At 47.0% G+C, this 24,035-nt stretch overlaps 1 protein-coding gene across 6 annotated transcripts in view; it reads left to right on the top strand.

The window, feature by feature from the left end:
• The window catches only part of ZHX2 (zinc fingers and homeoboxes 2), a 76,472-nt gene that overhangs the window by 35,163 nt on the left and 17,274 nt on the right, over nucleotides 1-24,035 (top strand). The gene's annotated exons all lie outside the window — the stretch shown is intronic.

Below are 24,035 nucleotides of genomic sequence, written 5' to 3'. Positions count from 1 at the left end.
TGAGGAACTGGGGAGCGCGAGATGGCTGCAGGGGGGTGATGCCAACCGAGAAACTGTGTCCTACTAAGAAACTCAGGGAGAAACCAGAGCTGAAAGAGCTCAATTCCTGTACACCGGCTCTCTGCGTCCCCTTCTGGTATTGTCCTGCAAAATGTTTCAGTACCTGGTGTTCATTGTGAAGAGATTCGATGGAGAGAGGGGGAAAGGAGGCCCACAGCTGCTCCCAGAGGTGTTCTCCCTTGCGAGGGGTGGCAGCATGGGGTGCAGCAGTGGTTCGGGGTAGCTCCAACTGATGCCCATGCAGAGGGAAGCTAAACCAAGAGCTAGTGTGCTGTGTTATAAGTGGTCAGGGATGGTGTTGGTTTGGGGACCTCCTGCCGCTTCCAGTGGGCTTGGGGACACTGATGAGCAGAGGCAGAGCAGGGAGCTGCAAGCAGTTGCTTCACCTGTTAGGCTTTAATCCACCACCCCTTTGTAAAGTGGCATCTCTCTTCTGTTATTTAACAGCAATACCCTCTTTTTTTTTTTTATGGGCAAGATTTCCCCTCATGGGGTTTTTCTTGTCTGGGCAGTACAAGGCAGAGCCGCCTCTTTGTGGGGACTAAGCCCTGGGAGGATGCAGGGGGAGGGTTTCCTTCAGGTTGTACGTGCTTGAGGAGAAGCATCTTCAGCTGTATCACAGTGGTGTGGCTGCGTCCCACCCCAGGATGCTGTGTGTGAGGACAGGTTGGTGGGTTGGCTGCAGATCAGGTGGGGCCTCGGGGGTGCACCGGGGCAGGCTGCGGCCTTGGGCTGCGGAGGCATGTCAGGTCCAGCAGGAGAGCACGGAAGGCAGAGAAGCACCTTTCATGTATTGGAAAAACTTAGGGAAAAAGTAACTTGGAAAAATGAACTGCTTTATGTCAAGGCTTCTGGATGTGTAACGATAAGTGAGACGCTTGTTGCAGTGGACTGTTCTCTACCAGATAAGATTTAGTTGGGTTTGGGGGCTTCAGGATTTGGGGTTTTTTTTCTTGTTGTTGTTACTTGGAGCAGTGAATTTGCAAACGTTTTCTGTGAAAGCAAAGGAAGGCTCTGACAGCAGTGTGTCCCATGACTGCCAGCACTACGTACGGTAATGGCTTTGCGAAATGCAGCAGTGGTGCTGCCTCCTTGCTCTTATACGGGGCGAGACATCTGGCTCCAGCTGGGGCAGCTCTCAAAGGCTGAACCATCACTTATACTTGTCACCAGAAAAGCCATCTCCCTAAGCAGTGCGCTCCTCACAAAATCAATGCTTATTTCCCCCGTGCTTGGTCAAGCAACCGTCTGGAAATGTTGGGCAGACTCTGTTTTATTTTTAAAAAGGGGGGAAAATTTTGCTATAACTGAAGAATAGAGACGGGAAGGAGAAGCTGTTTGGAGAGCAGGAGACACTTAGCCAGGAGAGGTGAGGCTTAGCCAAAAGCCTCCATTGCTGCCATCGTCTCAGACCTGGAAGCCAGGCTTAGGCTTTGGATCATGCTGATGGTTCCCAGACGGGAAGGGGTGAGGAGATTTCTTCCGTGTGACTGCTAACTTGCCGTTCGTCCTGCCACTGAGGGGAGGGAGGAGGACAGGTTTTCGCAAGTGCCTAGTGTTGCCCGTGATTCAGTAAAGATGGAGTTGCTGCTGCCTGGCTCTCCAGCAGCCCCAGCGTGGTTGTCCTTCGGGACCTTACTTCGTAGACAGGAGCTGATGGCACTTGAAGAGGCAAAAGCGGGTTTTGTTCCATTATTCTTATTTTTGGTAGTGTCTCTTCTTCCTTTTCTTTTCCATTAAGCATGATGTCACAAATTACATCAGTCCAATAACTGCTTGCGGTTGTCATAGTCACAGCCTGTGACACCCAAACAAAGCAGCAGGAAACTGAAGCTGGCATACAAATGCTGTAATATTCATCGCATTCCTTTCAGTTAATAACTGCATAGTTAGGTATTTATTTTCCATTTGAATAAAAGAGGAGGGGGTGTTAAAAGCACAAACTTGAGTTGTTGAGGGGTAGGAAGTTTGTCCCCAACTCCGCCTGAGCGATGCAACTGTGCTTCTCCCTCCCAGTCCTCCTCCTCCTCCTCCACGCCAACGTTGCTCTGGACCTCAACTGCTGGACTCCCTCCTGCAGCCGTTCCCATCGCTGCAGACCACATGGTGATGCCACAGCATGGGCGAAGGCAATGGCAGAATTCCCACCGCCTCTAACACAAGCTGTGCCCCCAGGGAAAAGCCTCCCAAGGGCTGGCAGCAAGTGCCAGCAGTAGCCGTGGGTCAGCTGGCTTCAACTGCTGGACGGCTGCGGTTGCCGTCCTTGCGGTGCATGAATGGAGGGTGTAGAAGGGTGTTTTCAGCTTGGTTGGGGATGAGGTGTGATGGGGATTTTTTTGTTGGGTGTTTTTTCTGTTTTTTTTAAAATCTGTAAAATAAGCTCTTCTGGGTGAGTGGCAGAGCTGGCTTGCCTTTGCAAGGTTTAATCTCCGCTCCTTCGGAGTTTCGCACAGTTGGCCTGATGGTAGGAAGGCACCTGCTGCAAGAAATAATTCCAATAAATTAAAAAAATTTTTTACAGAAATAGATCTTGTGCAAGTGCCGCATTTGCGAGACAGGCACTGGAGGTGGTTGGTCAGGGCTCGACGGGAAGGAGCCACCCAAACCCCTCGCCGCCATGGACATGCGGGGAGGCACCGTCCCCACACCCCTTGCCAAAATCTCCCCTTGCCCAATGCCATCCCCCTTCGTGCCCCTACAAGGCCGTACTGACCGCGAGCGCTCCAGCCTGGCTTCCCCAAAATATTTGGGCACTGAGCCTGGATAACTACGCAGCCGTGCCTAAGCCGGGGCAGGCAGCGAGCACCCAGAGGGCAGAGTCCGGCTGGGGGCTGTGGCTTTGGGCACTGGGTGCCACGGCTGCCACTGGCGCTGGGGTGGGGGGGAACGGACTCATTATATAATAGCTGGTGGTTGATTAATATGCTGTGAGTCAGAAACGCCAGGGTATTTTAGCTTTCTCCAGTTGCTATGGCAACGTTATTTTAACAAATAGCTTTTTAATATTTAATTAAAACTCAGCTTTTGGCAAGCTGGAGTAAGAACTATTACAATTGCTACTACAAAGGGTTAGCAGCAAAGTGTATTTCAGAGACACGGCTTTTTGGTTGGGTTTTCCCCCCCCCCGCCCCGAACTGTCAGCTTCCAAAAAAAACAAAAAAAGAAAAAGGAAAAAAAAATAAATCACTAATTCATTAGTTGTGAGAAACGGGTGCTTGTTCCCAAGACACAAAGCAAATGTGATGCAAATCTGCAGTTACCCTTCGCAATTGAAGGTTGTCACTTCTGAAAGGTGTAGTGCCAAGCCAGCTCCGTAAGGACAGAGTGGTATGATAGCGTTCATTAATTGCTGCTTTGTCGCTGGCGTTCCTTCTTCTACCTTTGCCTGCCGGATGAGATCATTCCCGTTTTGTTTGCTTCATGTTCCCTCTGTGTCAGGTTGGATGCTTTTCCCTCGCCAGCTTGTAGAGGAGGCTGGTGCTGTGTCCGGATCAGGCTCTGGACTGGTTCCTAGTCTTTTTTTAGGTGAGCTCTGCTGCTCCCTGATACCGACTGATTCTGCAACGGAGACAAATGAACAGAGAACTCGGTCTCCAGAGAAAAATAAATATTTAACAGCTCTCTTTGTAAATACCCTTTATTTATAGAACAGTTGCAGGTTCTATCGTGCTTGGTAAAAGGGGATGCTTCTTATGCAAGAATCCTGCCTTGAGGGACTTGCTGGATACTTAATGTCATCTGTGATATAATAATGAAATAAATGTGTCGCTCTCATGGGATTCCCTCCCAGCCCCTATTTTCTGTGATTAACTTCAGTATCGCATGCTTTGTCTCTGTTCACATTGCATCCCTTAATATTGTACGGAAACCTTATTTGGAAAGTAACACCTTTATTTCCTGAAGGGATGGGAAGGCTGTTGAGTGTTTTGACTCATGCTGAGGCATCTGAGACTAAATGTGCCTCCATCACATATCACCGTAGCGTCTCGCTAGGTCCCTGGGATTGATGCACTCAGCCTCTTGCTCTCCCAGAAGACTGGGATGGTGCTGTTATCCCAGCTTATACATGGAGAAAGGTAGACCTAAAGAGATGGACTAGGTTGTGTTTCACCCCAGCTGCCTGTAGGTTACACAGTTATTCTATGGTAGCTGTCTAACCGCTTCTGGGATCAGCTGAGGGACCGCACTGTTTGCAGAGGTGTTTCACCCTGCTTTATGACAGATGTTTGAGGCATGTTGCAGGCTGAGAGAGTTGGGGTTGTTCAGCCTGGAGAAGAGAAGGCTCCGGGGAGACCTTATTGCCCCTTCCTAAAGGGGACCTACAGGAAGGATGGGGAGGGACTCTTTACCAGAGAGTGCAGCGTTAGGAAGAGGGGTAATGGTTTTAAACTTGAAAGAGGGGAGATTTAGTTTAGATATCAGGTAGAAATTCTTTATTGTGAGGGTGGTGAGACACTGGCACAGGTTGCCCAGAGAAGCTGTGGCTGCCCCATCCCTGGAAGTGTTTAAGGCCAGGCTGGATGGGGCTTTGAGCAGCCTGGTCTAGTGGGAGGTGTCCCTGCCCATGGCTGGGGGTTGGAACTAGGTGATGTTTAAGGTCCCTTCCAAACCATTCTGTGATTTTGTGTTGCAGGCATAGCCCTCAGAGTTGCTGGTCTCTCCCCAGTCCCTTTGAGCCATAAATTAGATGGGGAAAATGAAGTGAGAGAGGTGCCACCCTGCACCGAAGATCTTCTATACTCATTTCTATAGGAGATCCCTAATGGTGTCCCCAGCTGGAGGATGCCCTTACTTGTTAACACTATTCTGGTCACAGTGGTGTCAGGACGCCTTTCCAAAGCAGCACAGCTAATCTCTGCTGCACACTGCTCACAGGTGGGCATCCAGGATTGAACAGCTCGGAGAGATGCAAACCAGTACCCAGGCGTGTAAACTGAGGTGCAGAAGATTTTGCTGAACTCTTCTAGCAAGCCGGGAAGAGAGAAAGGATTTCTGTTTGTGCTGGAGGTGTACTGTTGCAATGAAAATTACAGTGATAATATTATTGCTGCTAGAATATTGCAAACCATACGGGTGTGTTTGGTTCTTTAAAGCATCCTTCTGAGTTGCATACCATAGTTCTTGGTATGCTAAGTTTTTTTGATCTCTATTTAAACCTCTCTTCTAGCTTATGGCAACCTCAAGGAGTCCAAAGGTGATCTCAGGATGTGTTGGGAGCTGTGACAGGAACAGGGTGTCTGGGTGGATAATGACAAACACAGAGGAGCACACGCTCGCGCCCACCTGGGTCAACTGCTGATTCCTGAGAGGTCTAGGAAGGAATCTTTTCTATTTAGTACCAATAAGGAACTGAAATGTAGGGCAAAAATTTGCCTGGCTTCATAGCAAACATGGGTCTCCGCGTGGCTTGCAAGGCACAGCCAGGACAGGCTTTGCAGATGGGTGGCAGGAGGTCCTGCCATGCCGGAGGGGCAGCGCGGAGGGACAGGCGGTGAGTGTTGTGGGGGAAGCTGACAAGCAGATGGATGGAGCTGGCGTTGCTGCTGGAGCGGAGGAGGCGAGCGCTGCTACGTTAATGAACATGATCAGGCAACCACAGAGGGGCAAGGGGGACTGAGAGGTTTCAACCAAGTATCCTGACCAAGGGGAGCCTGCGGAGATGCGCTCTGGGAAGAGGTGGGAAGGGTATGGTGATGGTGACTAGTACAGGTAGGGGTCTGAGAAGCGATGCTTTTGACTATTATAGGGTGAAGGGTTATGCAGCTGAAATGGGAATAGTGGTGAGAAGGCAGAGAAATAACATTTCTACCTGGAATTTTCATTCTGCGGCAAAATTTTGAGGATACAGAGAAAAATGCTGCAGGATAACGATCTTGCTTGGGCTACATGCTGGAGTGTAAGAGAAATGCCCCCGGGTTGCGGGTGAGAGAACATGAGATAGCCAAAATACAGGCAGTAGAGCAGATGGGGGAGCAGGGAAGGTCAGGAGCACCGCCGTCCCCAGAGGAGGTGGCACGGTAGTGAGCAGCAGGCTGTTGAGGAGGGATGGCCGTGCCAGGAGCCCGTGGGGTGGAGCAGACCCGGCTGTGAGCGATTTGGGGAATCCCTGATGCATATTGCTCCCGAGTGCCATGATGGGTGGCAGGTCTGGCCAGTCAGATCTGCCACGGAAAACAGTTCCCAAGGGGAGAAATCAGGTTAGTCAGGAGGGGGAAAAAGGTAGAAGACAAGACCCCTATATTTTTGTTTGGGAAGATGTACGCTGGAGTCGTACTTCGAAAAGCTGAAATGAGATTTGCAAGGGGAAATAAACGCTCCGTTACACAGACTGGTGTAAATGAGTTTACCTGTTGGGTCCCCAGCTCAGCCTCAGCTACTCAGCCTCTCCGTATGGGTGTAATATGCTATATAGATTTTAAATTTTCAGTAATTTGGGACTGGCACGACGGGCTGTCTGGCAGGTCTGACTTTCCCTCCCCTGAGGATAAGGGTGGATCCAAGCTGGCAGAAAGCCCTGCGTGGGAGTGAAGGGCACATCTCTCCCGAGCGAGTGCTCAGAGATATTGCAGTAACAAGGACTCCCCAAAATGAAGCCTGAGGGCCTGCCTTTTTTTTTTTTTTTTATGGTGGTTTAGGATCTGTACGCACACCTTCTATTGCAAGTCGGTGATCTGTCCCAAATCCCCACGTAACCGAGCATGGAATCTCTTCCCCTCACCCTCCCCTCACCCCCTCCCTATGCTTAAAGCTAACCCAGGCTTTGCTTGCTTTCCTCTTCACTAGTCCCAGTTGATTTAAAACGTATGCTGCTACTTCTGTGTCTCTACTTCTGTGTCTCCCTGGTAAGCAAGAACATCAAGGGATGACATACAGAGTTGGGTGAATTGAAAGGAGAGAGATGGGAAGTTACAGAAATTGCAGTGAACTTTCCTGGAGCTTCTCATCTCCACCTGTCCCAGACCTTTTCTTATCTTCTGCTGTTGTCAGTCATTTTTGGTAGTGTTGTCTTGTGAGTGGCTGCCCTCTCACTAGGGCATCTGTTGGAAATCAGGGAGGGTTGATATCCTGAAAGCACAAGCACTTGAACCTGCGAGTCTGCTCGTGTGTTGGAGAAGACACTCCTGTCTCCCAACCTGGCAAGGGCAACGGGGGCGAGTGTCCCACGCTTTGCATTGGGAATAGTTTTGCACAATGCAGCTGTGATATCTGCACGGGTAATGTGTGCTTAGTCCTGATTTTGCTGTTGGTAAAGTTAGGGTAGAGCATCACATGTGCACTGAGCACAGTAGTGGTCTCTGAGTTGTCTCCGTTTTCTCTGTCAACATTAGTCATGACTCAGGTATAAACAATCTGGCATGTTTCCTGTCTGCACTTCTCCAAGCACAGTCTTCTGCTTGCACGCCTCAAACCAAACTGTAACTGCGTTTGCCGCGCTCTGAAATCCAGCCAGGCTTGCTACAGATGAATCAAACCCTGCAGCGCTCGGGGCGGCTGGGTTTCATATGCTGCCGCGTGCGTAGGAAGGGCAAGGACGAGTGAGGTGCTTGGAATCTACTACAGGAGAAGACTCAAGCTCTGGCAGGATGGGGAATGGCCTTGCATTTATTGTTATTAATGTTGTATATGAATATATTTTATATTATTTTTATATAGTAAGTATATATTTAATAATAACTAATTATTATATACTATATAAATACAAAGACGAACTGCAATTTTTTTAGCTCTGCTGTAAAGCATTCAGTGGATCCCCATCCTGGTGTGACCTTGCTCTCCGATGGTTTTCTCTTAAGTAAAAGAGCCTGCTGAGTGCCCATGGGCAGGCTATCCCTCTGACACTGGAGGAGTGCAGAGAAGGAGCAGCTTGCTTCTTTGATCTTACTTCTGCCAGAGTCAGTAGCAAAATTTCGGAGGACTTCAGTGAGCCAGGATCAGCCCCTCTAAAAATACTGCCAAGGCACTTGGAGAAAGCACTGGCGAGTAGGTGAGAAGCAGCCTATGTGTGCCTGAAAGGCTGTTTTCAAACCCCAGAATTTTGCAATAAATGACAATTTCAAAATGCATCAGTTCTTGCCTCCTGCAGTGCACATCTCTGGCCTCACCTGGTCCCAGTGTAGCATCCGCTCAGGTGAAGGCTCAGGGGTGTTACAACATGCTCACATTTTGTGTCATCACCATGACTGTCCAGCATCAGGTCTGCTTTGGGGCAGAAACCACCCTCTTGTGGAGCCCCATCGATTGCTATCAATCAACTCAGTTTGCTTTTCAGGAGGCTCTAGCAGGATTAGCCTTGCTGGCACCGTCCAGTGCTGCTCTGTGTCTCTGCTCTTCCTCAAACGCTCAGTCTTCAGATCTCTAAAAGGAGGGACGATCCCCAGTGTCACCTCTCAGGAAATATTGACATTCAAAAACTTCATGTAATTAGCTGTGCTGTCCTTTTTAGATACCACCTGTTTGCTTCAGCAAGTCTAGCTGGGGCATTATGTAAAGACCTCAGTGTGTGTCCTGGAGCTTTCCCTGGCTCTTCCCCTGGATCTTCTGCTGTGGGAGCCTTGGCTGGGGACGGCAGCACAGACGCAAGTAACATCATAGTGGGTGTATTTGCCAGGGTTTAAGTGCCAGTGCTGTGTCAGATACTTGTATGAAATGTGTAGGGCTTCCATGTTTTTTTCTCCAGGACACACAACTCCTGGGGGTCCCATTAAATTGCTTAGAGATTTGGGTACTGGACACATCTGAAAACTAGTCTGTGGCTGCTTTACAAAGGCTGGGTTTTATTCCAGGCAGTTGAAAGCTCAGGGGGGTGGGTCTTTGTATTCCTGTGAGTGAATTTGGTGGATTTTTTTCTTACTTGGTCAAAAGGGTGACTGGTAGCATGGCTGGATCCATACACACTGCCAGCCTATGCATCCTTTCCCATTTGGGTTACTGGAGGTGCCTGGCGTTCCTCTGCTGCTCCTTATCCAAGACCCTCTTTGGCAGAAGTTGGGTGCCAAATTGCTTTGTGCACCTTCAGCGCAGCAGCAGTTAACTCGCGGTGAGCCGTGTTTCATAGGAAGGCCAGGAGGGTGGTCCCCTCTTCGCAAAGGTTGATGTCATTCTGGTGGACACCACTTACTCTTTGCCCTCTGCAGGGTAGATGCAGACTCAGCTCTTCGCTTCCATTGAACTGAAGGGACTGAACAAAATTTGTCTGACTCTGAGTTGAAATTTGTTCAGTTTAACCTTAAAACATATTTGCCTGCAAGGGGCTATTGTCAGAGACAGTAATGCTTGGTGTTTCTTGTTCCTGAGCCACTGATTGTAGAGTTTATTGCTCAAAAAGGCTATTTTTATCACAGTATAAATGGTTAGTAGAGAGTTTTAAAGAGTATGTGTTAACTTACAGAGACAGCAATATTTAGCAGGTTTTTTTTTGTTTACCTTCAGATCAATTCACAGCAAATAATCCTCCTAACTCCCCTTCGAGGGGAGGAAATAGTGTGTGAGCTCTTCGGGACAGGGATTGGGGCTTGTTTGGGTTTGTAGCACTGACGTTGTGATTGGGGAAGAACTGTTCATCTGGGAAAACCTTCTTGCTGTAAAATTCCTGCTCAGTAACCATAGAGAGAAACCGCTTTACATGGATTGCTCAAAAATGCTGGAGAAGGTATTGGGATTGGGACGTTTCTAGTGCTAACAGTTAAACTGTATCCCGTACTTCTCAAATTTATGAAAAGCAGCTTTATCTGTCTCGGGAGGTTTTCTTTTGTTGTTTAAAGTTCCATAAATCTACATGGGAGATCTTAAAATTGGATGAGGACTGTGTGACTGACTGAGACATTTCTGAGTTAAGTTGTAACTTGAAGCATAAGAAAATAAAGGTTCTCTTGGCTTGTTGCATTAGTAGGATATATTTGAACCAGTGTGTTGCATGTCATTAAACATACGGTGACTCACATCTGACATACATGCCAGAAAGAGTCTGAGATAATGGGACCAAAATGTCATGGAGTAACAATATTCACATAACAGAGTAATTTCCTGGAATATAATCCTCAGGGAATGTAAAATTAAATTTGAAAATGTATTCCCATTTTTATCTTGCCCCTTGTAAAGTAAAACCACTGGAAATTTTTAACCCTTTGGTTGTTCTTACAGCACCTTGTGAATGTTAAACTTCTTGTTGGGTCTCGAGTACCTTTTTCCTACCCCAACTTCACCTGCCCAAGGGCAAAATGAATCTGTGCACCATCCATCTGTAGCATCACTACACCTGTGCTGTCTGTGATGGAGGTTCCCCATAGAGATACGGATGTTGTCTTCTTTGTTCTTCATGTCTGGCAGCTGTTCTTCAAGTCCTCAGGTCTCCTGAAACAATGGCTGTTTTGGGTAACACCGCTGGTGCATGTACCGTAATGGACAAAGATTCTCTGGGCTTGTTTGATTTGTAGGATATATTCAACTAAAAGACATTGCGCATAGTTAAGTGTATTGCGTGCAGTTAAGTGTACAGCAAAACAGTGCCGGCACAAATGGTGGTGTTTTCCAGGGATCTTTTGCACTTTAGGAGAAAGTATAGTCTAGTCCAATTGTGGTAACCTGTCCTAAAACCAAGGCAATTAAACTTAAGAGATCGTTAAGGTTGTAGGGTAGGGTTTTCTGAAAGCCAGCTTGCAAATCTGCTCGGTCTGTCCCTAGTCTGTGTTTTAAATGTTGACTTCAGCTTCTAGCTAACCTTCTTTAACTTCCACCATGTTAGTCAAGCAGCTAATTCACTGGGAACTCGTCTGGGCTCCAGTCTGTTTACACAGTCCTTATTGAATTAGATTGGAAAAGCACTGTGGAATTTGAAAGAAAAGCAGAATGTGGATTCATGATCTTTCCTTTTTTGTAGTCTTTTTGAAGGAGGAAGCCTGGGGTGTCTTCGTCTATGTGTGAGATACAAATCGCTAGCAAAAATACAGCAAAAAAGTGTGTTTTATCATTGCTGCCTTGGTCAACGTGCTGAGCCTTCAGAGTTGAGATGGCCGTGCCTGTAGGTTGGGCTAAAAACTGGGGGGGAGTGAGGGGTACATTGCAGCTCCTGTGACTTTGGCATGGCAGAGGAAAGCCTGGAGCCCCTCACCAGGGCTCTGCTGGTAGAGGGAAGGTGCCCCTGGGGGACGGGATTTGGCAGGAGCAAGGCTGGCCTTTGAGCTGAATTCAGGAGGACTGTAGGAGGCTGAGGGCAAAGCTGTTTCTTATTTGTTCACCTCTTCCCTTCTCTCCGAGCTCTTGTAGCTCTTTGCTGCTGCCTCTTCCTTCCTCTCCCCCTTCCCCTTGTCAGCCACCCTAAAACCAGTCGAGGTGCAACCCAGCACCTGCTGGTTTTGTCATTTACCTACAAATCACCGTCCTTCTTTTCTTTCCCCTCAGGAAAACCCTGTGCTATCATCCACGCACACACACAAAATAAACTTCTGGGCCCACCAGGATAAATGTTGTATTAAAATCACACATGTAACATCATCAAAGCTCTGGTTTAAGCTGGACAGATGGAAAATGCCCTGCTGACCTAATCCCCATTAAAAAAATATATCTGTAGCTGGTGTCAATGGGCCGCTTTCTTCTTTTCCTTTCTTTCTCTTTCTTATCATTTCTGTGCTTTCTCTTCATAAGAACTTCAGTGCTGCATTAAAGAGATTACAGGTGCTTTTCATCTTTACCTTTTTTTCCCCCCAATTTTACTTCTTCCCAGTAAGCCTCAGGGGGTTTTGTTGGGGTTTTTTTGTTGTTGGGTTTTTTTTTTTTATTTTAAAGCAATTGATTTATAGCTCTATTACCTGCTGGGAAAGATTGACCCGCTACTGAGCATCTTCAGACAGCCCTTCTTTTGAGTCACTCGGGACTGGAAGCAAATAGAGGGCTCAGTTCAAAGGTGTTTCTTTCCTGGTGCTATTTACACCCTAAGGAAACAGAGATGGTGTGTGCTGGTTTTGTATAGCTTGATATACATCGTGTGTGTATGCACCTGCATCTTGAAATGCGCTTGTCCGAGGAGGAGACTTTCTTTTTTCCCACTAATACCCTCTTGATTTCTTACTTCAGATCTGAATGAAATCTCATTCCACAGTTTTCCCCACTCTTTCTCTCATAGTATGCTTTTGGTGGGTGTTTACTTTGTGGTTTTGAGGCTGGTGATGGTGTTTGTGTTTATGCAAGCCTCGGGCAGTGCTTTGGTTCCTCTGAAACGTGAAGCATAGATCCCATCTGAAGACCCTTTCTGTGGGTTAAAGAATTTGTGGTTCTCCTCCCACTTTGGTGCCACAGTCTCTCTCTGCATGTCTGGGGCAGGAGACACGGGCTGAGCAGCGGTGCTGAGCCACCGTGCCAAGAAGAGAACAGGGAAAGATGCTTTTCACATCACTTCAGTTCACTGCGAGCTTGATGAACCACGGGGTCTGTCCTGTTGTTCAGCATTGAAGCCCTGAAAAGATCTCTCAGGGCAGTGTGGAAAGGGTTTGGGTGGGGTTTTTGTCCTTTTTTTTCAGTTCCTGCCATCTGATACCAACACTAGGTTGTTTCACCTTCAAAGGAATAAACTTGACATGCCAGGATGGCTATTCTTCCTAAAGATGTTCATCCTAAAGGATGAATCAGCCAGCACTGAATTTCCTCAGCCAGGTCTTCTGCTTTTATGCATTGGTCTGAAAACACTGACCTCAGCAGTTAGGCTGATTTATTCCACAAAAGGAGTAAAATCTGTCTATTCTTGTTTGAATTCAGTTTTGAACGAACAAGGTCTAGAATTAAAAACAAATGATGAGAAGAAAAGAGAGAGGCCTTTTTTTAACTTGCTTTCTTAGACCTAATATTAAGGCTCCTTTTCTCACTTGCTAACGCAACAGCTAAGACCAAGTCCCATGGACGTCATCACCCTTGAACTATTTTATTCAGTGCCACCTTTTCATCATTAGGAAACAGCTAGAGATGCCACATTTGAACCTTGGCAAGTGACAAAAGAGACCAGCAAAGATTTAGACACCGCTCCATTCTGCAGATGAATCAAACGTGGGGTGACCCCATCCTGTCTCATCTCTCCCTTCTTGCCCTGGGGGTGGTTTGGATGCAGTTAACTGATGTGAACCGCCAGTATTTGGAAAGGAGGGGTTTGGGAGACTGTTTCAGCAGCCTGATCCAATTTCTCAGCAGCCTTTTGTGCAATTGGGCTGTGTTTCATCATATTTGCTTTATTTTAATAAGTGTTACGAGAGGACTGCTCGGTGACTGAGTGAGGATTTTCCATTACAGGCTCTGCAGCCTTTTCACGCTCCCTGGCTGTCTTTCCTCTCTTGCAGTACCTCGCACAGGATAACTTTGCTTTAGAAATTAATTTTTCAAAAGGAGAGTGGAGGCCCATGGCCCGCATGAGCGGGATGGGATTTTAAGGGTTTCTTGTTTGTTCCCTCTTTCTCCCCTCTGATTGTTACCCTTTAATTTACTGTTGCAAGGCCACAGGAGGTTCCAGGGGAATTGAGTGCATTGGGTCATATTGTGCCAGAAGTAGCCCTTCTCCACAGGGACTGCCTCTCAGGAGCATTTCTAGAGGCCACACGGATCAGGAGCTATGTGAACAGTTTGTCTGGTTTCTTCTGCCTGAGCTTCCTTCACCCCCTGAACATTTTGGTGGGGGTGGAGAAGCCAAAAGGCATCAGAATGGAATCGGATCACTTCCACAAGACCGAGGAATCAGGAAGAGAAGAGGAACTTTGGGGAGAAAAGACAAAAGTAATTAAAGAATTCAGTTTTTCTTCTTGGGTTCCTCTTTCAGGTGAGGAACATGCAGTAAGTCTTGATCTAGTTCACTGAATATCACAAAAGTCTTGAGAAAGGAGTTGCTTCAGGAAACGTTCACGAGCAAACATTTCCCTGTCAGAAGGCAGCCGATCTGCTGGAACTGAAGCTCTTCACACAAATGTGTGTTTTGCCAATGCTTTTGTCAGGAAAGATGCCTGAAGCCCAGGCTGGATTTGAGAGAGGTGATAGCTGGTAGCTCCTCTGAGCTCACGGTTCCTCTGAGATGTGGTTTCAGGTCTCTGCCATCCCCAGCCTTACCCATGGGACTATTGTCTCTCCCCTTCCCCCCTTCTTATTTGGATTTTGGGGTCGGGTGACTTCAAATAATAACCTCAGCTCTAGCTGTGGAACGTGGTTTTTCCTAAACCTCAGAAACTGTTGTGCAACTAAACTTTCACATAAAGCCTCAAGAGAAATAACCCTGGGCTGCTCCAGTCTGGGTAATTGTAGTGCTTAAGGCAGAGTCTTGCAGGTGATAAGACAGAGAGGGAATGCTGCTGGGAAGGGAGGATGGGGGGGAAATCCTTGGGAGCTGGCTTGTTGTCAGCTTTGGCTCCCCGAGCAGTTGCACAAAGGGTTTGGATACATGGCTAGGTTGAAGAATAGCCAAAGACGAGATGTGCCTGGAGGTCTTGGCTCCCACATGTCTGGGGATGCTGAATTTCTAAAGTACTCGTCAAAGAGCATGGCAGGGGGGTGTTTTGGAGGAAAATTTGTGGTTGTAGGGACAAGCTTGAGAGTCTAGCCTGTGTCTAGTTGGTGCTGCAGCAATGGCAGGTTGGTCCTAGCAGAACATCAGGTGCAACGTCCAGCGATGGCTATCAGAGGTAGCGAGGGAGCTTGCGAGCACCCTGCTGCCTGCCCTCCACACGGGCCGGGCTGCCCGTGGCAGTGGTGAGCCCAGCGTGGTTGTCCTGCCAGTTCTGGGAGCGATGCACGTTCTGTCTGTCCTCCAAAAGGAGATACCTGCAGCGAGCATCCTGCTGATGCATGTGGAGACCATCTGAGAGCATGGCCCAGTTGCCTTAATTCCATTCCCTTCTGGTGTGGAGAGTGATTTTGGGACTACAAAGGTAATTTTCCGTGCAGTTGAGGAAACAAAATGCCTTGACTGTGCTTTACAAAGCAAGCAAACCAACCAACCGAGCAGCTGGTTAACAGTTGGAGCTGAGACGCGTTTCAGCAGTGAGGCTGTGGAAGTGCTGCCTTTCCCTGGTGTATTCGGTTCCCCGGAGTGGCAGGATTGCCAGGCTGGAGTCAACAGCCGGAGCTTTTCAGCAGGCTCTTTCCCTGCCCTCCTTCGTCATGCAGCGAGGTCCGTGCAGAAAAGCAGGCTCGGTGCTGGTGGGTTGCCATGGGAAGAGCTGCCACATTGCACTGAGTTCATAGTGGGGTGTTTGGTTATTTCTTTTCAAGAGAGAAATTTTCACAAACATTATAAAATCAGGAGACAAGCTAAATTAACACAAGCTGATCACAAAATCAGTGGCTCTTGAAATTATATCATTAAGGATCTTTTTTTTTTTTTTTTTTCCTTTCTTTTTCTCCTTCCCTTGGAAGGAGCACACGTGTTTTGGCAAACAAATACTGAATATTAGTGTTGTGCTGGATGTCGATGACTGGTTGGTTGGAGCCTGTTTTGCAGCACAGAAGAGAGAGGGAGGAGGAGGAGGGTTTGCTGGAGCGGGTGGGAGCGAGCGTCCACCCTGGCCGCGCTGCTGCAGGCCTGGTCCTGGCTCTTTCTGTGCCTCTCGTGTTCCGTGGCCCTGGCAGGCAGTGTTATGGGTTATTAACATACTGTGTCGGAGGAGGTGGGCCTTGGAACTTCACGTAAAACTTGGGTCTAAGAGCACATGGGCTGCATGGAGGTGATTTCTGAGCCCACGCCATACAGTTGATCCCAAATTTGGGGGTTCTCCTGGCACTAACATATCATGAGCCGCTCCTGAACGCTTTCTGTGGTGGTTACGCTCGGGGCTTTGCAGGATTTCCAGCTCCGTTTGGCTGGAGAGGCAGCACAGGCCGCCCGGATGACAGGATTTTTTCGGAAGCAGTGAGATTTAACACTTCTGTAACACCTTCCCTCTGCGGACCTTGCCGGGCCGTGCTGGCAGACGAGCGGGGCTGGAGCCCGCAACGGTGACAGGCATGGGTAGAAACAGGTTAACGCTTTCCTTCCACTTTCCCTTTGGCCTTTTCCATAATTTAGCAAGAAGATCATCCATGAGACCAGCAGAGCTCTGGGGTTTAAAGCAGGAGGAGGAGGCAGGTTCGGAAGGGAACATGAATCATATGAAATAAGAGGAAAACTGAACTAATGAGGCTTACGGGATGTTACAAACTTAAGCTTGAGTCTTGCTTTCCTTCTGTTGACCTAGGTAGTGGAGAGAGTGTCCACCTTCTGCATTGACTTCTAGTTTTGTGCTTTTGGCTTGCCGTGGCTTCTTTGCGGTGTTATGTTTCACTCATTTGGATGTAATCTTTTTGGATAGTAGCTATTCATTTTTTTTTACTTTTTGGGGGGGAATAAATTATGTATAAGAAACTCTTCAAACATTATTTCTCCCGATAATTTTTAATGGAGCAGGATTGCTCAACAATTTCTGACATACCAAAAGGCAACATGAAATAATTGATTGACCTCGTGAGAGGCAACGAAGACACATTCCCCCAGGGAGATGTTTTTCGTGTGTATAAACCAGCCTTTGCTTTTTCAAGCGAGATCCCTCCTACTCACCAGAAACGGGAGAAGAAATACAGTTTTTAAAAAAAAAAAAAAAAAAAGGATTTAGACGAATACCCTTCAGTGAGAAACTGTTTTAAGGAGCAGTTCTCTTCCTTTTCTGCATTTCTCAAGTATTGCTCAAGCATCATTGTTACAGTTTGTTCATCTGGACACGCTATGAAGTAGCCCCCGGGGGGAATCCAGGCACCAGGGAGACAAAGAGGCCGGTGCCTGCAATGACTCCGGCCCTGCACGGGAATAGTGAGTATGCCCAGATTAAAAGTGTGGGAGGAGACGGGAGGAGGCGATGGACAAGAGTACTTTGTCACGCTTTAAGGTGTTCTGGTGGCAAACGCTTCCACTGGTAAGAAATAAATGAATGGGAGGTTTTTCCAATTCTTTTTGTTGTTGTTGTTGGCAGTTTATTCTTCAGCATAGTAATAATCTGTCTGGGTGAAACACGGTCCCTCTGTGGTTTGGGAGCATAGGGGGCATTCCAGGCAGATGCCAAAGCATCCAAGCTTTGGATGGTCCAGATCAAGCTCAGTTTTGGAAGTAGCAACTGGTTTGTTCTGCATCCCTTGATGTTTAAAATGAGAAGTGGAAGAAACAAAATGTGTCCTCGTTTGTGGTATGCTCCGTTGTAAAAGTCTGCAAAGGCATGGATTGTGCTAATTTCATTTTATTTATGAGTGTGTCAATTATTATTATTTTTTTTAATACATAATCAGGTCTTATGAAACTTCATTTACTTCCAAAGATCCTTTTCACTCTCTTTCACTGTGTGTTTCCAAAGAAGCACCGGTTCTTTTGAACTGGGATATTAAATAATTTGTGAATGATCCGGTAATTGTCTCCCCTTCTATTTCCTGGGTGACATGAAAATGCAGAGACATGGGCATCCCTCTAAACCCCACTCTTTTCCAGCAGCATCGTGTCAGCATGTGCTCACCCTCTGTCCCCTGCCCCTGATATTGGCATCCTTTCCTGGAGCTTCTGGGTGCTGGCAGCTCCTGTCCTGGCCTGGGGACCCTCATTGCAAGGGCCAGTTGAGGGAAAGGTGGGACAGACTGGTTACAGAGCAGTGCCCCAGAGCTGCTGTGCTGAAATAAAAATAAATATATATATATATATACACACACACACACACACAGAGGCTGGCAGATAAAATGCAGACGGGGAAGTGTGGCACAAAGGAATCACATGTTGTTAGATCCATCTGCCAAGTTTCTGGCCTCTTGAGGACAAGAATATACCTGGAAATTGGAGAGCCTTCTGTTCAGGTGGTCTTGTAGTATCCAGGTCGCAAGAGTCCTGCAGAGACGCTGAGGGCAGAGCTCCGGGAGTCCCTCAGACCCATCTTTGCTGCAAGTCAGGTTAGGGTTTGCAGGAATTAATGCCCCAAAGAGTGGTGATTGCTCCCCTGTCTTCTCTTCCCATGTCACGTACTGCAGGAAAGAAGGATTTTGTGTTGGGGAGGGGGACGGTGTTTGGGTTTGGGGGTTGCAGTCGTCGGGGAGTGTTTCTAACCCGGCTATGGAAACCCAACTCTGTGTGACAAGGGGGAAGGATTGCATTGTGTGCCCAACTTCTGGCACGAACAAAGGTCCTTTGTGGCCGTGCCAAATTTCTCCCAACAGCAAAACTGTTACTGTGCACAGAGGGCAGTGCCTCTGCCCTGTGACAAATCGCAGCAGCGGGTGCTGCAGGGAGGAAGAGGAAGCACGTTCGGTCCTGTGATCCCCAGGGGCAAAATGCATTCATTTTCCTGCCTAACATGCGCCTGTAGGGACACTTAATGAACTGTACGCATCCACCTGAAATCTCAGCCTACCGTGTGGCTAGACAGGCCTTTTCCCCACAAGCAAGTACAGTTTTGAAAGGCTTTCTGTTTCTTTCTTCCTTTTTTTTTTTTCTTTTAAATTTAAAAATTGTGTGTATAATCTGTGATTTTTCCAAAGGAAGCTAAGTATTTGACTGGGAGCATATTTGTTGGATGACAGACGAAATTAGAACAGGGTTATTTTGTGAATAACTTCAGGTCCAAACAACTATTAATTTTGAGCTTCAGATGGTGTAGACACTGGGAACATCAGTGATGCTTCAGCTGGCTTCTATTTTCCCATTGACAGACAATAGTTGGTGGCCTTTGGTCTTACATTAGATGCCTTGAATGCCCAGTATGCTGGGGAAAGTGGTTTGTGACCTGCAGCGAAGGGAAAGCATGCAGGTGTTTTGAAGGATCTTGCTGGCCTTGCTATTTGTTGTCTCTTTGCCTCTTCTGCTGAACATAGGTCCTCTGTCACACAGTCTACAGGATTGTAATAAACAGGGTGGTTCGCATGGGTATGAGGTCTAGGCGCTTACTAGGAAAAGGATAGATAATTAAACACACTTCGGAAACAAAGTGCTGAGATAAAATTTGAAGCCAGTAAGGGGGAAATGATGTGCAGAGGTGATCTAAGTGGGAATTGCAGGAGATGAAGTACAGCAGATGTAATAAAACAACTTCAGCAGACACAGCATGTGATGGAAAACAGAGTAGCTAAGCATCTTTCAGGGGGTCACTTTTTCAGTATTTGACCTCAGAGCTGACCAAGGAACTGATGAAGGGGCAATGTGATGCATGCTAGGAACACTCAGTTTCTATTACCAGCAACAGGAAAAAATACGCCCTTGACTGAGAGGTGAGGGTCAACTCTTCCAGAGCCAGGAAGAAAGAAAAGAACAAGTATATTGATGGTGCCCACAGACTTTGGATGAGATGAGGTTGTTATGAGAAGGTCTTCATCACATGAAAATGCTCTTTACAGTACTACATTTTTTCCAGAATTTAGGCCAAAAAAAAATGGAAAGAGGAGAGTTCTTGAACTGTAGCACTGAGGCAAAGAAGACCAGGAGGAATTGGCGCGGCTTTGCTAGCAATGCGTTTGCTGCAGCTGCGGAGGAAAGTAACTTTTAGCGTGTGTAAGGACAGAGGGAGGTTTGGCACCATCAGAAGCAGACGGGCTTCTCTGTTGTGTACATGCACCTGGCCTGATGAGCGATTTCTGAGGGAAGGCAGATAGTTCAGACCTTTGATCTTCAAACTTTTGCTTCCTGCCATGAGCCTGCTGGTGAGTGAGAGTTGTGGTGGTTTCGCGACTTTGGTGCTTGTTTGCTGGGACCTAATCAAAGTGTACCAGCTCCTTTTGCAGGGGCTTTTAAATATTTTTCAACCTGTGAGCCAGGAGAATAACCTGAATTTACTGGAGGATGGAGCAGTAGCCTGTAGCACAGAAAACCTGGATGCTGTTTCCAGCCCTGCTGAAGACCTTGGGTAAGGCATGATTTTTGCACTGTGGCTACCCCATCCCTTTGGTGGCAGCAAGCTGTAAATTGGCTTGTCCATTTAATGAAGCCTCAGCCACGCTCTCTTCGTGTCTTAATTGCCCATCTGAGCAATGGGAATAATAGCAAGTGCCTTAATTCACAGGCCTGCTGTGAGGATAGGTGTCTTAATAGCTGTAAAACCTCCGAATACCGGGCCAGCAGGATCCTCTGATCACCATAGGTCATTAACTATCTAAGGCAGACTCCTCCATGAGGGGAAAGGACTTAGAAAAGTTACCTGGTTTACATAGTCGGTGGAAGTCACATCACTGGTTTTAGAGACAAAAAGCCTCCAAATGTTGAAGTATGTTTTTCATGGTCTGATACAAAGCTACTTTTGAAACAGTCTTTAATTTAAGCAAGTAGAGCACAACAAAATTTAATGTAAAACGTGACAAGGTGAGAGTGAATGTTATTTACACCAAGATACTTGCAAAGGCCCTCAGCAGAACCAAATCTGCTCGTCACCAGGGCCAGAGGGAGAGGAGGAGGTCAGACTGATGCGAAGCACTGCATGGGTACGTACTCTTCCAAGCACCTCATTCCTCTTAACCAGCAACAGCCACCTTTGCTGCATGCTGGCACAGCAGAGATGTGGCCTGGTGACCTTAGACACCTGCTTTTTGTCTCTGTCTTGGTTTGGAGAGTGGGCACCAGCTATGATTGGGAAGAAATTGTGTCAGGTTTGAGGAAGGGATGTGTTTTCCCAGCAATACAGGCGTTCATCTGTATCATAGAAGTCTCCTAAATAGGCATCCAGGTTAGGAAACAATGTGCATCATCTGCCAGCAGTTTAAGGTCATTCATCTGAATTTGGCTAGTGAGCAGGAGACCTGACCTGGCTATGGGCACAGGCAGCCTGGATGTCTGCAGCGTGCTCCCCCAAGCCGGCAGCAGTACGTGCATGGAGGTCTGTTTGCACCCCCAGACAGAAACACGGCATTTTGATGTGGGACGCCTGAGGTTTGCCTCCTTGGTTCATCAGGGTATTGAAGCGTGTGAGTTAGGCCAACGGCTGACTGTTCATGTGCTTAAAATTGGAGCTGTCCTGAAGTGCCTTGGACATCAGATTTGTTTGCTATCCTCTGGTTGAGTTTGGAGGTGTATGTTCAGGTCCTGTGAAAACCCATCTGGCAGTTTACAGGGGTGGTTTGGTTTCGAAGGAGGTGTGTTGAAATTCCTGCTTCTGGAAATGAGGTTTATGTTTCCGTTGCATCGCTGTGCAGGTATTCAGCGTGGTGGGCTCTAAGATGCATTTTTGTACCCCAGACGCTGCTTTTCGGCTTCCTTCAATAGCATCTGGCACCATGGCTCAAGACTTTCCGTTCAGGAAGTGAATATTCTTAGGTGTTGCAGTTATAAGTCAGATCTAATGTTTTAAAAGGGGAAATTATTGTGTACTGAAGCTTTTCCTGGTGGTGCAAAGGTTCAGACTGTGTAAGCAGTGTCAGTCTGGATGACTTGAAGCGATAGCCTTTGTGTTCACTGGAGCACAGATGAGTGGAGAGGGAAACGGGGGCAGGAGAGAAGAACAGCAGTGTTTGGGGGGCACGGTTAAAACCATCCTGTGGGTGGGAGACGTTACGCTAGTCTGCTTGTAGTGTTTTATCCTCTCATCTGTACTCCTTATCGGGGAATGTGGAGATACACAGAGAAGCCCTTGGCGGGGGGAAGGAAAGTGGTACAGTGACTCATCAGCTTTATAAATCACAAACCATCTGCGTTTTTCTAACTCGTCGTGAATGAGTCAAAGGGGGAGGTGTACAGCTATAGACACACACAGGTTACTAATGTTTTGTGTTAATTATTGAACTCCTTCGTCTCTTTTGGGAACTCCGTAGACTCCTTCAGTGCTGCTGTTGTGTTGGATGAGGCTGATGCAAGGGATGCTCCCCATCTCAGACAAAAAGTGATGGCCAGGCATCCCCATACGTCTGCACATATTCCTTATCTCGTTCAGACCTGACATCCTAATGACATTGATTTCTTCTCCTTTCTCTTTCCCTCAAATCTAAACCCATCTGAGAAGCGGTCACCAAATCGCCTCCTGGCCTCAGCCTTCGCTTCTTCCCCTCCATCAGGTCCTCTGGGCGCTTTTCTCTCTGTTTCGTGCTGTGATGTGGGCCACGTGCTGCCTGAGCCAAGAGATGCGGAGTTTCGGGGCCTACTTCTTGAGAAGTGAAAGCTGCTCCTGAGAAATGTAGAGCTTATTTCTACCCTGCAGCCATGCAAGAGGGACTCCCAGAATGTGCATGTGATTTTTATTTTGTTTTCCCCTTTACAGTTCACCCACAAAAGTGTTTGTGAGTGCTTTGATAATTTTACTTGAGGGGAAAAAAAAAAAAAAAGACCCTCAGCTGACTAAAGGCAGGGTGCTGTGGTTCCCAGAGCAGAAAAGTTTGCCAAGGGAGACAAGAGGTGTAAGAAGTACCGAAGCAGGAAAACTTCTGTACTGTTGCTTAAGTTTTGTAAGCACATAAAGAAATCAAATGTCTTATTTCTGTCATAGCCCATCTTCTTTCTGCTTTGGAGGCATTTAACTGATAGTGTCCCTATAATAACAATAAATCTGAATAGAGAGTATATGTAATAGTATAAAAAATAGGTAGTAACATAGAAAATGTATACAGCTGTACCCTGTCTAGGTGGCGGTGTCATGGAATGATGACACGAAGGAGAAAGGGGGCCAGATGTTCCCGTTACGATGCTTGATCTTAACAAATGGGAAATGATTACTAAAAGTTGATCAGACTTATTTTAACACCTCCACCTTTCCCAGAAAAAAAAAAAAAATCACTCTTTAAAAGCAAGAAAAGAAGCTGAACATTCAAACAGAATAAACTATTTTTTTCCCTGCGTAAAATCAAAGGTGGAAACATCCAGGTTTTACCCACATAGCTGAAGATAGTGTCTACAGATAATTTGTGGTTTGTGTCTGTGGGTCTCTTGTCCTCCCATCACATGGTGCAGGATGAAAACTCAATATGAAGAATTAGTTAAATCCAGTGACTTTAATCCAGTCCAATGATGAGGATTCAGTGAGCTGCACAGACAAGTAATTAAACTAATTAGAATGAATGTTTTTATAGTGTTTCTATTTCTCTCTTAAGAAATCTGTTGGTCTTTATTTCTCTCTTATGAACATGCAAGTACCCACCCTAGAAGTAAACACACCACTGATTAAAGGAGATCATTTTGACAGGGTACGTGACTAATCTTTGGAGCTCGCTGCCCCTGGAAGCCATTGATGGAGGGTGTTGGATAGAGGTTCAGCCCCCCTGCGGGTGTTGAGAACATCTGCTGGTGTACCCGGCTGTATCTTGTATGGGTGGTTCATACATCTCCTTGCTTGGAAGAGGTCAGTTTATATTTTTCCTTCCCAAAGGAAAGAGCGAGGCCCCAGGAGCACACCACTTTGAGTTTTGAGTGGGCATAGCCATAGGTGCCACTGGGACTTTGGGTCTCTTTCTGCCCCTGAGCATCTGCGACTCTGGTGGAGGGCACCAGCTAAACCAGGTGTTCAGCAGGACACCAAAGCAGGTACCTTTGGCAGAAGCCCACACTACAAGGAAAAAAGCTTTTCCCAAACTGCGCCAACTTCAGAAACCAATGGGAGCTGCAGTCCTTTTGGGCCGATTGCAGTTGTCCACGCACCCTGTTTAGTGTGTAAGCTATGGGTTGCCAGCCCTTTTTCCAGAGAAGAAAGCAGTGGCTGGGAAGCAAGAAAACCTGGATTTTGTCCGCATCCCATTGTGATGGTGCTCTCCTTCCTGCTCATTGCTTACCCTGTCAACTTGGGTGCATGCCCTCCTGGAGAGGGACCCTGTCTTGGGTGGGACAAGTGACCATTGCTACAATATAAATATTGGCTCAGGGCATGAACTAGTCCATGGGGTGATGTTTTTCATCCTGGGTAGATAATTCTGTTATTTTCCAGAGAGAAAAAAAAAAGGCAAAATCAGGCCTAATCCATATTTTAGCAACTAAACTTAAGCATGCATTTAAAAAAGGAAGGGGGGAGGGGGAATAAGCTAGCAATTGCAGATTAGTACTTTAAAAT

Source organism: Rissa tridactyla, chromosome 2 (assembly GCF_028500815.1).
Source record: "Rissa tridactyla isolate bRisTri1 chromosome 2, bRisTri1.patW.cur.20221130, whole genome shotgun sequence".
Taxonomy (NCBI): Eukaryota; Metazoa; Chordata; class Aves; order Charadriiformes; family Laridae; genus Rissa; species Rissa tridactyla.
The sequence above is the reverse complement of the archived record's forward strand: the minus strand, read 5'-3'. Positions and strand labels throughout refer to the sequence as shown.